At 43.2% G+C, this 13613-nt stretch overlaps 1 protein-coding gene across 2 annotated transcripts in view; it reads right to left on the bottom strand.

Annotated features, from left to right (window-relative positions):
* Afap1 (actin filament associated protein 1) overlaps nucleotides 1-2385 on the bottom strand; it is a 152187-nt gene extending 149802 nt beyond the window's left edge. For both annotated transcript variants that reach the window (XM_004655994.2, XM_004655995.3), the window contains exon 1: nucleotides 2274-2385. The gene's annotated coding sequence lies outside the window, so the exon portion shown is untranslated. The remainder of the gene's footprint in view (nucleotides 1-2273) is intronic.
* Nucleotides 2386-13613: the final 11228 nt, after the last annotated feature.

Raw genomic sequence — 13613 nt, 5'->3', positions numbered from 1 at the left:
AACTGAAATCTAAAGAAGTAGCCATCCAAGAATAAGCAATAAATTAATTCCAGGGCTAAAACCGGACTCAATAAATTGTAATCAAGCACTACACAACAAACACTAGAATACAAAATGAAAAAAATAAAATAAAACCACTTTTGTGAATCAATGATTTGCAGGGTGAAAATAACATCCAATCTTGGACTCATGGCTTAGGAAAAGGACTTCTTTCTTGATGGCACCTCCTGCCTGCTCCTGAGTGTGCTTCTATCTAAGCATTTTTCAAGCTGTGCTAGTTAACCACTTATTATTGCCCACATCCAATGTCCCTGAAAACTACATCTGACTAAGACTGGGAAACCTTCAGAGGGAAAGTACTACTAGGAGAGACTGGTCAGAAATGGTACTTGGAGTTGAGAACTGGTGGAAGGGAGGAAGACAAGCAGGGAGACACGATGTGGCTCTTATCACTGGGACAGCAGCACTAGGTCATCAGCACAGCTCTGTCTTGTACCTGGGTTATTTAGATGCTACCTCTTATTTAGGAAGAGTTGCCGATGTAGATTAGACTTCCTTGTTCCTACTCGGTTTTTCCCCTCTTACCATAATACTCTTTTTAAATTTTTTAAACCTGTGAAACAAGTTGCATGCGTGTACATAATGCATTTTGACCATAATCCCTCTGTCCTCACTCGTCCCCTTCCCACTGTGAACCCCTTGTTCTTTCCAACTAATCCCTTTCCGATTTTGATAGTTGTTGGGGTGTTTTCCCCCCTCCTACATCATACATGAGACAGGATGTTGGTGGGTCCAATACTGTGCCAATCTTGTGCAGGTAATGACAGCAGCTGTGAGGTCAGGAATGCAATGGCCAGTTCATGTCCACTGGACAGCGTTTCAAAGCACCCCTCCCCATCCTCTGGCTCTTACATTCTTTCCATCCACTTTCAGCAATGTTCTCTGAGCCTTGGAGAGGGTCATGTAAATGGGGACGATACCCTTAAAGGGGAAACTGTCCTGTCTGACTGCTTTCCCCAGGGGAACATAAGTGTGTTTAAAATGTTTGAAGACACTATGGTAAACTAATGAATGGCCCCACTTCAGTTAGTGTGTGTCACCATAGAGACTAAGGGACAGTATCAAGTCTCCCCCTCCCTGGACCTTACCCCACTGCTGCTTTCATAAATCTGACCTCCAACTGTAACTGTCTTGGCCCCATTCCCTGGGTGTGGATTTCCCAGATTCAAACGCATTTTCCAGCCCGCCAAATTCTTAGGAGAGTTTCCTCCATTTGCCAGCGCTGAGAGCTACAAAGTTAAATCTGACTTTCCAGATTGTTTTTCCTTCCCAATCTTAGCGGAAGAAACCAAAAAACGTCTGACAGAGGGCTCCCTCCAATCAGCGCCCATTCCCGGACCACCGAACCCAAGTCCCCAGCACGGTCTCCAGCAGTGACAGTCCCCTGCTGGGACGAGCCCGTCGAGAAGCAGGCTTTGAAAGGCCAGTGGGCTTCTGCTCTCCAGGCAGGGACAATAAATCTGAGAGCGGTGACAGTCCATTCGCCCCCAGCCAACTAAGCGCTGCACACACCGCCAGGCGCACCCCTACAGACACCCCACCGCCCAGACGCGCACTCAGCAGGGGGCTCGACAAGCCACTCGCGAGGTGGCCAGGATCCCAGGCGCGCAGATCCACGCTGTCACCTCAATGCACCGATGGAGGGATAGAAACAGAGCTTCCCCCTGGTAGGATGACCGGTACCCTCTAAGCGCAAAATCCACGCAGTCACCAGTGGTGCCACCCACACCCCGTAGAGGAGTTTACACGCACGGGTCCTAGCCGTCCCCACTCCGTGACTGTGGACACAGAGGAGGAGGACCGAAACGAGCCCCACTCGCAGAGTGACCGGGACCGGAGGCAGCCAGTTAGGTGCCACCCGGAGGAGACAATGCCCAGCGCACGAACCCGAGGCCGCATCCCTCGTCCCGGCTCTGGCCCCGTCCTCTACGTCCCTGGTCCCTGTTCTCTCCCCATCCCGTCAGGGCGGCGGCCACACACCCGGCACTGCGCGCTCCAACCCACCGCGGCTGGCTGCCGGGCCCGGGAAACCCAGCCCACCCCGAAGACGCCACCCAGCCCTGGGGTCACCGCCCGGCCCGGCCCGGTACTTCCTCCGGACAGCCGGACCTTCGCCCGTCGGGAGACCCCTCCCGGCCCCGGTCTGGAGACCTGGCGAGGCCCGGGGGACGTGGCCCGGGAACCCTAGCTGGCCCGAACTGCCCGCACCTCACCTCAACCCGCTGGCTCGCAGCTATGGCTCCCGGCAGCGCGGGCCGAGAGGATCGCAGCCCGAAGCCCACTGAGCGGCGGCCGCCTCAACAATGGAGCCCCGGGGCGGGGCCCTGCGCCGCCTCAGCGCTTCCCTGCGCCAGGCTCGCCGCGGGGCTGCGGCCGCCGGCACTGCGCAAGCGCGAGAGGCCCCGCCCTCCGCCCTCGCCCCTCCCCTGGACCCGCCGCCAAGGCCCGCCCCTGCCAATGGGGAAGGAGCTACGCGAAGGGGGCGGGGCCTGGGGAAACAAAGGGAGGCTGGGCGGTGCCACACGGGGCGGGGTGAGGGTCCTGCAGGCCCACCGGCCGGCGCTGACCCAATTCACCGCTCCTGGGATCGCCCGGCGCACCGCCCACTTGGAGTCAGCTCAGAAGTCTTTGAGCGTGCGAAACCCCAAGCTCTGGTTTATAGGGCTAAAAGCGAGAGACAGATCTGCTTTATGGATGGGGAAACTGAGAACGAAGTTCGCATTCATTCCCTCCTGTCTTTCACAGTGTCCTTGGACGTGGACAGCAAGCGAGCTTAGGCCTTCAAGGTGTGCGGAGCAGTCTGTTTCTAGGTCTCACTTTGCAAACTAAGGGTTAATCGTCCCCCTTTCCTGCCACAGAACTTTGGCTTTTTCAATTTCCCCCTCCCCCACCGACAAGCCCTCTGTCCATCTACCACCATAAAGCATCTACTCAACTTAGCTAACCTTCCTGGAAAGTGAACCCATGTTGTGAGTCTTTTGATTTACGTGGATACCCTCACCAGAAAACAACTGTACTGGTCACTGCCAGATACAATTCAGCCAGCCCTGACCTCCCTGGGACCCAAGCTGGGGCCCCCAAAAAGTCACAAACATCTCATTTTGTCTATCCTAACCCAATCTTTCTCACCTTTCCCTCTGTGAGCAACCTCTCTGGGAAACCTCATGCCTTTCTTCGATGTCTCCCCTCACTCATGCTCTCTGTTTCCCCAGGCACTGAGGCCACTGGGTAAAGACAGTAAGTAGGACTCTTCTGTTTGCCTGTGCCCATAGCAGGGCCTGGAGCCCTGAGAAGGCTGCTGGGCTAAGGTCTGGAAGATGACTGAGAAGGCCCAACCCATCTCCATGTCAGCCCTGACAAGAATGAAGAAATTCTTTAGACACTTGGGCCCCTCCCTGTGTCTATCAGACTATTACTAAGACAAAACAATGAACCCCAAGAAATTAGAATTTCCCAAGGAATCTCATACTATGAAAAGGAAAGGGGTGAAGCCTGGTGGCAGTCAGAGGGAGAGCTTGTTTCTGGGAAAGAGATTTACAACTTGTCAGACCACCTTACTGGAGAGACTAGGACCCTTGACCAGAACTGCTTAGTTATGCATACCACTGACCCTGTGTTTAAACCTGAACACTGTATCAGCACCCCAAAGAAGAATTGGGGGGTCATTTGACGTCTTTGTTTCCCTTCCCAATGTCCCCACATTGAATAAATCTTTTTCTACTTTTCACTATTTTTCTTTAATTGGACTACTGAGGACCAATGGTTGAACCTAAGTTGTTAGGGATTCCAGGGCCAAGCCTCTGACCCTAACACTTCTGGTAACATCTACACACACACACACACACACACATTTCTGCACACTGCAAAGAGCCTGCCTCTAAGCTGCTTTGTCAAAAATGTTCCCACTCAAATGTAAGAAGCTTCCAGACCCCTCTCCAGCCAAGGTGCTACTATAGTTTGGGATGTTCTCAGGGATCTGGAAAGGAAAATCTCAGGACTAGATCTGTGATTTGGAAACCACCTCCTGCTATGGTAATTAAGTATATCTCTGGGTTGAGAGATGGGAAATGCCATCTTCCCTGACTTCTGCCTTAGCACACCATCCAAGTCCCATCACTCGCAGGACAGTTTTCCTCCTCTTCTCATAAACGTTGAAAAAAATCTCTGTCCCTCCCTCCCATCATTTCTCTCTCTCCTTCCTCTTTCAGCTCTCTCACTCTTTCCTTAGCATGTCAAATCCCCAGAGTCCATTGACTTGCTTTTCTTTGGACCACCTGGCCCAATAAAGTATTGAACTCAAGAATGAAATATTGAACTCAAGAAATGGTTTGTCTAGGTGCCTCTATCTGAAGCCCAAAATCTGACAATTTGCAACTCTAAGGAACTTTAGATTTCTGCTTCTGCTGAGCCTTCAAAAGTCACCCTAAATGTCACTATCCTCAGGAAGGACTCATGGCCACCTTCCCAAGTATAGCTAAGGCACACCCTAAGGTGACACCATTGAGGCCATTTACTGGTGATAGGGCCCCAAAAGTAAAACCTATGAATGTAATGTCCTCGAGCCTGTCTTTGTAGTAAGGAGTTATCTCCTTAGATCTGTTTGTCTTTGAACTCAAAAGGAGCCCCTCCCTAGAAAGGAGTCAGTTGTAGTTACCTTCTCATTGTTGAGACAACCAATCAACCAAAAGCAACTGATGGGAGCAAAGCATTTTATTTTGGCTTATAGTATCAAGGGGAAGTTCTATGATGGCTAGGTAAAGCATGGGATAAGCAGAGGCTGGACATTAACTTTGCCACAGCAAGTGCAAAACAGCAACAAGAGAGTGAACCAAGTTCTGGCAAGGGACTATAACATGTGGCTATAATACCCCTAAGCCTACCCCCAACAACACACCTCCTCCAACAAGGCTCTACTACCCAAATTGCCACCAGCTGGGGACCAAACATTCAAAACACATGAGTTTATGGGGGGCATCTAATTCAAACTGCTAGAGAATTCCCTTCTAGAAAGAAGTCTCTCCCTACAAAGGAGTCCCCTAGATCTGTTTTTTCCTTAAACTCTTCCTGAGACCCTCCCTTAAAAGGAGTTCCCCCTTATTAGAATTAAGATACAGAAAGGATTAAACCTGAACCTGACATTGTGGCTAGTTATCTCAGTCCCCATTCAGAACCTGCAAAAGACCCAATCTGGAGCTCTTAGGTGCCTTCTCACGAGCAGAAGTTCTCTGTTCTCTTTCTCCTTCTCTTTATCATTAATTTCTTTTTTTTTAATTTATTTATTTATTTATTTGAGAGCAACAGACACAGAGAGAAAGACAGATAGAGGGAGAGAGAGAGAATGGGCGCACCAGGGCTTCCAGCCTCTGCAAACGAACTCCAGATGCGTGCGCCCCCTTGTGCATCTGGCTAACGTGGGACCTGGGGAACCGAGCCTCGAACCGGGGTCCTTAGGCTTCACAGGCAAGCACTCAACCGCCAACCCATCTCTCCAGCCCTATCACTAATTTCTATCTGTAATTGTGGTGGTTTGATTTAAGTGTCCCACATAAACTCATGTTTTGAATAATTGGTTTCCCACTGACAGCAATTTGGGGATTGGACCTTTGCTGGAGGAAGTGTGTTGTTGGGAGCAGGCTTATGAGTGATATATCCAGCTCCCCTTTCCAAGTGTTTGGCATACTCTCCAGTGGCTGTTGTCCACCTGTTGTTGACTAGGAGATAATGTCCAGCTTTGCTTTCCTCATACTTGCACAACCATGTTTATTGCTGCTCTATTCACAATATTACATATCAGATTACATTCCCACCAACAGTTATAGAAAGGTTCCCCTTTTACTGCATCCTCGCCAACATTTATTGCCATTTGTTTTCTTGCTGGTAGCCATTCTGACAGGAGAGACAAAATCTCAAAGTAGTTTTAATTTGCATTGACCTGATGGCTAAGGATGTTTATGTGCCATCTGTATTTCTTCCAGTGAGAACTCTCTTTTTCATTCTATGGCCTATTTTTTAAATGAGTTGTTTGATTTCTTATTGCTCTGTGTTTTGAGTTCTTTGTATATTCTGGATATTAATCCTCTGTCAGCTGTATAGCTGACAAAGATTTTCTCCCATTCTATAGGTTGTCTCTTTGCTCTATTCACAGTGTCCTTTGCTGTACAAAAGCTTTGTAATTTCTTGAGATCCCACAGGTTGATCAGTGATTTTATTTTCTGAGCAATTGGTGTTGTATTCAGAAAGTCACTGGTTTCTCCTAACTTTTCCTCTAACAATTTCAGAGTTTCAGGTCTGATATTAAGGTCCCTGATCCACTTGGACTTGATTCTTGTGCATGGAGAAACACAAGGATCTATTTTCTTCTTTCTACATATACATATCCAGTATTCCCAGCACCACTTGTTGAAGAGGCTGTCTTTCCTCCAATGAATATTTTTGGCATTTTTTGTCAAAAATCAGATGGCTGTAGCTGGATTAACATCTGGGTCCTTTGTTCTGTTGCATTGTTCTACGTGTCTGTCTTGGTGTCAATGCCATGCTGTTTTTGTTACCATGGCTTTGTAATATAGCTTAAAATTGGATATGGTGATACCACCAGCCTTATTTTTTTGCTCAAAATTGTTTTGACTATTTGAGGTTTTTTGTGCCTCCAAATGAATTTTAGGATTGTTTTCTCTATTTCTGTGAAGAATGCCATTGGAATTTTAATGGGGATTGCATTAAATATGTAGATTGAATTTTTTGAGATTGACATTTTCACAATATTGATTCTTCTAATCCAAAAACATGGGATGTCTTTTCATATCCTTGTATCTCCTGCAATTTCTTGCTTGAGTTTTGAAGTTCTCATTGTAGAGATATTTCACTTTCTTGGTTAGGTTTATCCCAAGATACTTTTTTTTTAGGCTATTGTGAATGGGAGAGATTCCCTGATTTTATCCTCTTCATGTTTGTTGTTAGTATATAGGAAAGCTACTGATTTCTGTGTGTTTATTTTGCATCCTACTACATTGCTAAAAGTGATTATCAGCTCTAACGGTTTACTGGAAAAATCTTTTATGTATAGTCTTTTATGTCTAGAATCATATCATCTCCAAATAATGATAATTTAATCTCTTCCTTTCCAGATTACATCCCTTTTATGAGTGTGTCTTTCCTTATTGCTATAGCTAAGACTTCTAGTACCATATTAAATAAAAGTGGGACAGTGGACATCCTTATTTTATTCCTGAATTTATTGGAAAAGCATCCATTTAGTATTGTTGCCTGTAGGTTTGTCATAAATAGTTTTTATTATGATGAGATATGTTCCTTCTATTCCCAGTTTCTGTAATACTTTTACCATGAAAGGATGTTGGATTTTGTCGAATGCCTTTTCTGCATCTATTGAGATGATCTTGTGATTTTTGTTCTTCAGACCATTTATATGATGTATTACATTTACCCATTTGTGTTTGTTGAACCATTCCTGCATCCCTGGGATAAAGCCAACTTGGTCAGGATGAATAATCTTTTGATATATTCTTGTATTCTGTTTGCCATTATTTTGTTCAGAATTTTTGCATTTATGTTGCATTTATGAGGGATATTGGTATGTAGTTTTCTTTTTTTCTTCTGTCTTTGTCTGGTTTTGGTATGAGGGTGATGTTGGCTTCATAGAAGGAGTTTGGTAGAATTCCTTCCCTTTCTATTTTATGGAAAAGTAATCTTGGTTGACAGTTGTTATCTTTCAGAACTTGGAATATATCATTCCAAGTCCTTCTGGCTTTTAAAGTTTGTGTTGCATAACCTGCTGTTATTCTGATAGGCTTGCCTTTGTAGATGACTTGCTTTTTCTCTCTAACTGGTTTTAATATAACATGGCAAAGAGAGGTTCTTTCCAGGTTTTATCTGTTTGGTGTTCTAAAAGCTTCTTGTATCTACACTGGCATTTCTTTCTCCTTTAGGGGAAAATTTTCTTCATTGATTTTATTGAAAACACCTACTAAGCCTCCGGGCTGAAATTCCTCTCCTTCTATTACACCCTGAATTCTTGTTTGATCTTTTCATACTGTCCTGGAATCATGAAATTCCCATTCATACCTTCCTATTAGCTTGTCTTTCTCTATGTTGTTCTGCAACCTGGCCTTCTAGTTTAGATATTCTTTTCTCTCCTTCATCCACTCTAGTGGTGAGACTTTCCGCAGTTATTTATTTCACTGACTGTGTTCTTCAGAGCTAGGATTTCAGCCTGGTTTTTCTTCAGTATTTCAATTTCCTTACTCGTGTCTGGTAATGACCTCCTTATTTCATTAAGCTGGTTTCCTGTGTTCTATTTCAGGAGTATTTTTTTCTTTAACTTGTTTTCTTCTTTGATTCCTTTCATTTCTTGATTTCTTTGAGTACAATCAGATTTTTTGAAATCTTTGTCAAGCATTTCATCTAAAACAGTCTCATTGTTGATCATTTCTGATGAATTTATAATTTTTGGTGGGACTGTATTGTCTTGGTTCATTGCGTTTCTTATGTTATGTAGCGACTTTTGCATCCTGAATTGATTTGATGCTTGGGTTTTCTACTTATTTGCAGTGTTCTTAGATGTGGCAATCCACCTTTATATACTTTCAGAATATGAGTTTAAGGTGCCAGGTGTAGCTCTTGTACCCCGATCCAGCTGCCGAAGTAATCCTAGGTGTTGAATTTGCTTGCTAAGCAAGTATTCCAGTGGACTGGGTTGAACAATTTACTGGCAAATTCTAAACTTCAACTGAGCAATATACACATTCAATAAAAACCAGCACAGAGTATGCAATTGTGAGATTAAAACAAACAAATAGTCTTATAAAGCCAAAACCTCTAAGGGTGTGTGTTGTTCTACACCCCTAATCTTGTCAGCTGGGAGGTAGATATTTGTGTTCTGAATTGGGTTTTAGGTCAGCCTGGATCTGGATCAGACTCTACTCCCAATAATGACAGAAGCAAAAGACAAAGGTCCTATAAATGTGAAAGCATCAAAGGTAACAATATTCAGCCCCAAAATACAGCTTATTTGAAAATGGTAAAGCCAACCAAGAATATATAACCCATAACCTGCCCCGACATGGAAAGTGATTAGCTCTTCCGATGCAGGCCTATGTACCTTATGTACCTGTTTTTTTCTGTTTTTTGTTTTGGGGTTTTTTGGTTTTTTTGGTCAGTCAGCCTTTTTACCTTTTTTTGGGGGGGGGGGCGCTTCCAATCTCACCAATGCTGAATGCCCACCTTGTATCCTCCATGTTGTGCTGTGAAGCCGGAGCTCTGATCAGCTGTGCTGGCTACACTGCCACTGGGGGTGAATATTGGAGGTTTGTGGATCTGATTGTTGGGGGATGGAAGAGTGCAGACTCCTGGAGTTGCTCATGCAGTTCCACCTGTATCCCTTTCAGTAGCTCCTTGGTTGATCTTCAGATTTCTTTACTTTGCAAGAAGGCTGATGAAGTTGAAAAATTCCTTTGTTTGGTCTCTGCTGCTGCTGCCACTTGGCAAGCCAGGCAGGTGGTGCTGGGCAGGTACACAGATGCTGCAGATCGGTGGGCTGCAAGTACCTCAGTGGGACTCGGGACATCTTCCTCCTTTTGGATCTTGGTCTCTCGGCTTCTCTGCTGTGTCTAAGAATAATCTATACTCCTTCACTTTTCAGAAGAACAATGTGATTTGCTTAAATCCCTCCCTAGGCTGGTTTGGCATGGCTCTTATGTCACCATCTTACCTGGATGACCCATACAAAAGCTTTTTAATTTCATGAGGTCCTAATGGTTGATACTTGTTCTTACTTCCTGAGCAATTGGGGTTTTGTTCAGAAAGTTCCATCTCTGCCTATATGTTGAAGTGTTTCCCCTACTTTTCCCCTAGCAGATTTAGAGTTTCAAGTCTGATGTTAAGAACTTTGATCCATTCAAATTATATTTTTGTGCATGTAGAGAGATAAGGATCTATTTTCACACATATACATATCCAGTTTTCCCAGAAATATTTGTTAAAGAGGCTGTCTTTTCTCCAGTGATTTTTTTTTTTTTTTTTTGGTTTTTATCAAAAAATCGGATGGTTGTAGTTGCCTGGGTTCACAACTGGGTCCTATATTCTGTTCCATTAATACATATATCTGTTTTTGTGCCATTGCCATGCTATTTTTGTTGCTCTGACTCTGTACTTTAAAATCAAGAATGATGACACTGCCAGCTTTATTTTTGTTGCTCAGAATTGCTTTGGCTATTTGAGGTTTTATTTGTGATTCCAACTGAATTTTAGTGTTTTTTTTCTATTTCACTGAATATTGTCATTGAATTTTTGATGGGATGTAGATAATTAGGGACAAATGCAGAAGAGGGGATAACTTGAGGGATGGTGATACAATATGGTCTGATACAAACAGAGTTTGTAACTCAGTGAACTCACAGGGTGAAATATGACTGGAGAAATATACAGCTGAATGGAGAGCCTGCCTGTTATTAAAAGGGATAGCACATTTTGTTTACTCTCAATGTTATAGGTAAAATATTCAATTAGTAGATGTTTAATTAAGATACTTTAAAAAAAAGCTTATCTTGGGATTGTTTATAAAGGCTAATCATGAAAGAAGTTTACACTTGAAAGAGAGCATTAAACTTACCGTATCTTGGAAAAAAGCAGACAGGAGTTACAGTTGGATTTGCCAATTGTACATGCACAGGTGGCAGAGATTGTAGCTGACATATCAGCTTTTTAAACAAAACAATAGCAGAGAATATATATGAAGACCAGTAAGTTAAAAAGGAGATATAAAGGGAAGACAAAAATTCTTAACAAAATATTGGCAAACAGAATACAAGAATATGGGCTGGAGAGATGGCTTAGTGGTTAAGCGCTTGCCTGTGAAGCCTAAGGACCCCGGTTCGAGGCTCGGTTCCCCAGGTCCCACGTTAGCCAGATGCATAAGGGGGCACACGCGTCTGGAGTTCGTTTGCAGAGGCTGGAAGCCCTGGCGCACCCATTCTCTCTCTCTCCCTCTATCTGTCTTTCTCTCTGTGTCTGTCGCTCTCAAATAAATTAAAAAAAAAAAAAGAATACAAGAATATATCAAAAAATCATTCACCCTTACCAAGTAGGCTTCATCCCAGAGATGCATGGATGGTTCAACATTGCTAATCGATAAATGTAATACACTACAAAAATGGGCTGAAGGACAAAATCACATGAGCTTCTCAACAGATGCAGAAAAAGCATTTGACAAAATCTAATATCCCTTCATGGTAAAAGTCCTACAGAAACTGGGAATAGGAGGGACATATCTCAACATAATAAAGACTATTTATGACAAACCTACAGCCAACATAATAAGCGGAGGAAAGTCTGAAGCTGTTCCACTAAAAGCAGGAACAAGACAAGGGTGTCCACTGTCCCCACTCTTACTTAATATAGTACTGGAAGTTTAGCTATAGCAATAAGACAAAAAACATTCATAAAAGAGATATAAATCAGAAAGAGATCAAATTGTGCAATAGTGGAATGTCTGTTATGGAAGAAACCAACTGCTCTCTAATTGGGCTGGAGACCCACTCTATGGAAGGGAATACATGCCTGGTATTGAAAACCTAATCAAAAACCTATTGTGTGTGTGTAGGGGGGGGGGTCATGAGCATTAGGAGAGTAATTCCTGCTCTTGTCTGGCTAAATGCATATATTATGCTCACCAAACTGCCCTGTAGGCAATTTACTTAATGATCATACCCATATGTTAATGCTACTCTCACTTATGATTAGAGAAGTTTCTTTCTTCAGATGGCGGTGACCACTGGGATAACACAAAGGGCACTATAGTGCTGAGAAGACATGATGGAGTAAGGTCCAGCACTGAAACATCCCTATCACACCTTCCAAGACTCAAGGACAATTGCAGAAAAGGTGGCAGAAAGAATGTAAGAGCCAAAGGAAGGATAAGACTGTTTACAATGCAATTGACCATACAAAAAAATGTCCTTGATATCCATGAATTCATAGTGCCTAGACCTGTCTTCACAAGACCTTCATAATTGGAGGAAGAGATGGTGACATCAAAATAAAAGAGAGTCTAATGGAGAGAGGGAGGGGATATGAGGGAGTGTGGATTTGTGAAGGGGAAATGGGGGAGGGGAGGGAATTATCATGGTTTATTTTCTGTAAGTATGGAAGCTGTCAATTAAAAGGAAATATAAATAAATAATTTTAAAGTGTGTACCACCATGCCTGGATGGATTTTAGAAATTTAAAAAATTATTTAGTTAGTTATTTGTTTGAGAGGGATAGAGAAGAGAGAGAGAATATAAGTGAATGAGCACACCAGAGTCCCTTGCCATGAAAAATGAACTCTATATGCATGCATCACTTTGTGCATCTGGCTTTACATAGATACTTGGAAACTGAACCTGGGCCATCAGGTTTTGCAAGCAAGCACCTTTAACTGCTGTGTGATCTCCTCAGCCCTGATTCTAAGAATTATTTTTTAACTTATTTACCAGCACACACACACATACAGAGAGAGAGAGAGGGAGAGAATGGGCACACAAAGCCCTCCTGACACTGCAAACGAACTCCAGACACATATGCTACTTTGTGCATCTGGCTTAACGTGGGTACTAGGAAATCAAACCCAGGTTGTTGGGCTTTGCAGGGAAGCACCTTAACTACTGAGCTATCTCTCCAGACCAAGGAATTCTCTTATCTCCTTATTGATTTCTTCAATGATTCATTTGCCATTCAGTAGTGTATTGTTTAATTTCCCCACTTATATCCTGAATCAATCTCCTTATTTGTTAAGTTTATTTTCTGTGTTCTCCTCCAGGAGTTTGTTTTCTTATTTCATTCCTTTGATTTCACCTTTGGTTTCTTTGAGAGTATATATACTAATTCTTTTAAATTCTCTGTCTGGCATTTCATCTAATTCAGTTTCACTCTGGAGGTCATTACTGCTGGTTATAATTTTGGAGAAATTATGTTTTCTTGATTTTTTGTGTTATTACTTTATTTTGTGTTACTATATTGTTGTGTAGAGATTTTTGCATTTCAAGTTGTTCCACTTCTTGGATTTCCTAGTTATCAGCTCTAGTCTTAGATGTGTACATCAGAAGTTATTTCTTCAGGGTAGGATCTCAAAGTGTCGGATGTGGCTTTTATATTATAATGTTAGAGGGGCCAAAGCTGGTGGCTATGTAAAAGTCCTAGTAGCTAATTAACAACAACACTACCTTTGACTTCAATAATTTCTGGTGGGTAAACAAACAAGGTTGGTATTGAGAGGGCATAGGCAGTTAATGTGACTGGATATATATATTAGCAATGTAGGTGAATCAGGTAAGGATTCATATTTACTTTGAAATAGTGGAGGGGGCACAAGTATCTGGGAGAGGAAAGTTGGGTACTGTCAGTTTCCATAAATTTCAGAGGTTGTTGAGGCTGTGGAAGGTTGTTGGTTACTGAGGAAAGAATGTGGAAGACAGGTTGGAAAGGGAAGGAAAGTAAACAAGTTGTTCATGGGAGAGATTCCAACAGTAGCCTAGGTAGATAAAAATACAGACCAGACTTGG

Source organism: Jaculus jaculus, chromosome 11 (genome assembly GCF_020740685.1).
Source record: "Jaculus jaculus isolate mJacJac1 chromosome 11, mJacJac1.mat.Y.cur, whole genome shotgun sequence".
Taxonomy (NCBI): domain Eukaryota; kingdom Metazoa; phylum Chordata; class Mammalia; order Rodentia; family Dipodidae; genus Jaculus; species Jaculus jaculus.
This window is presented reverse-complemented; position numbering and strand designations above follow the sequence as displayed.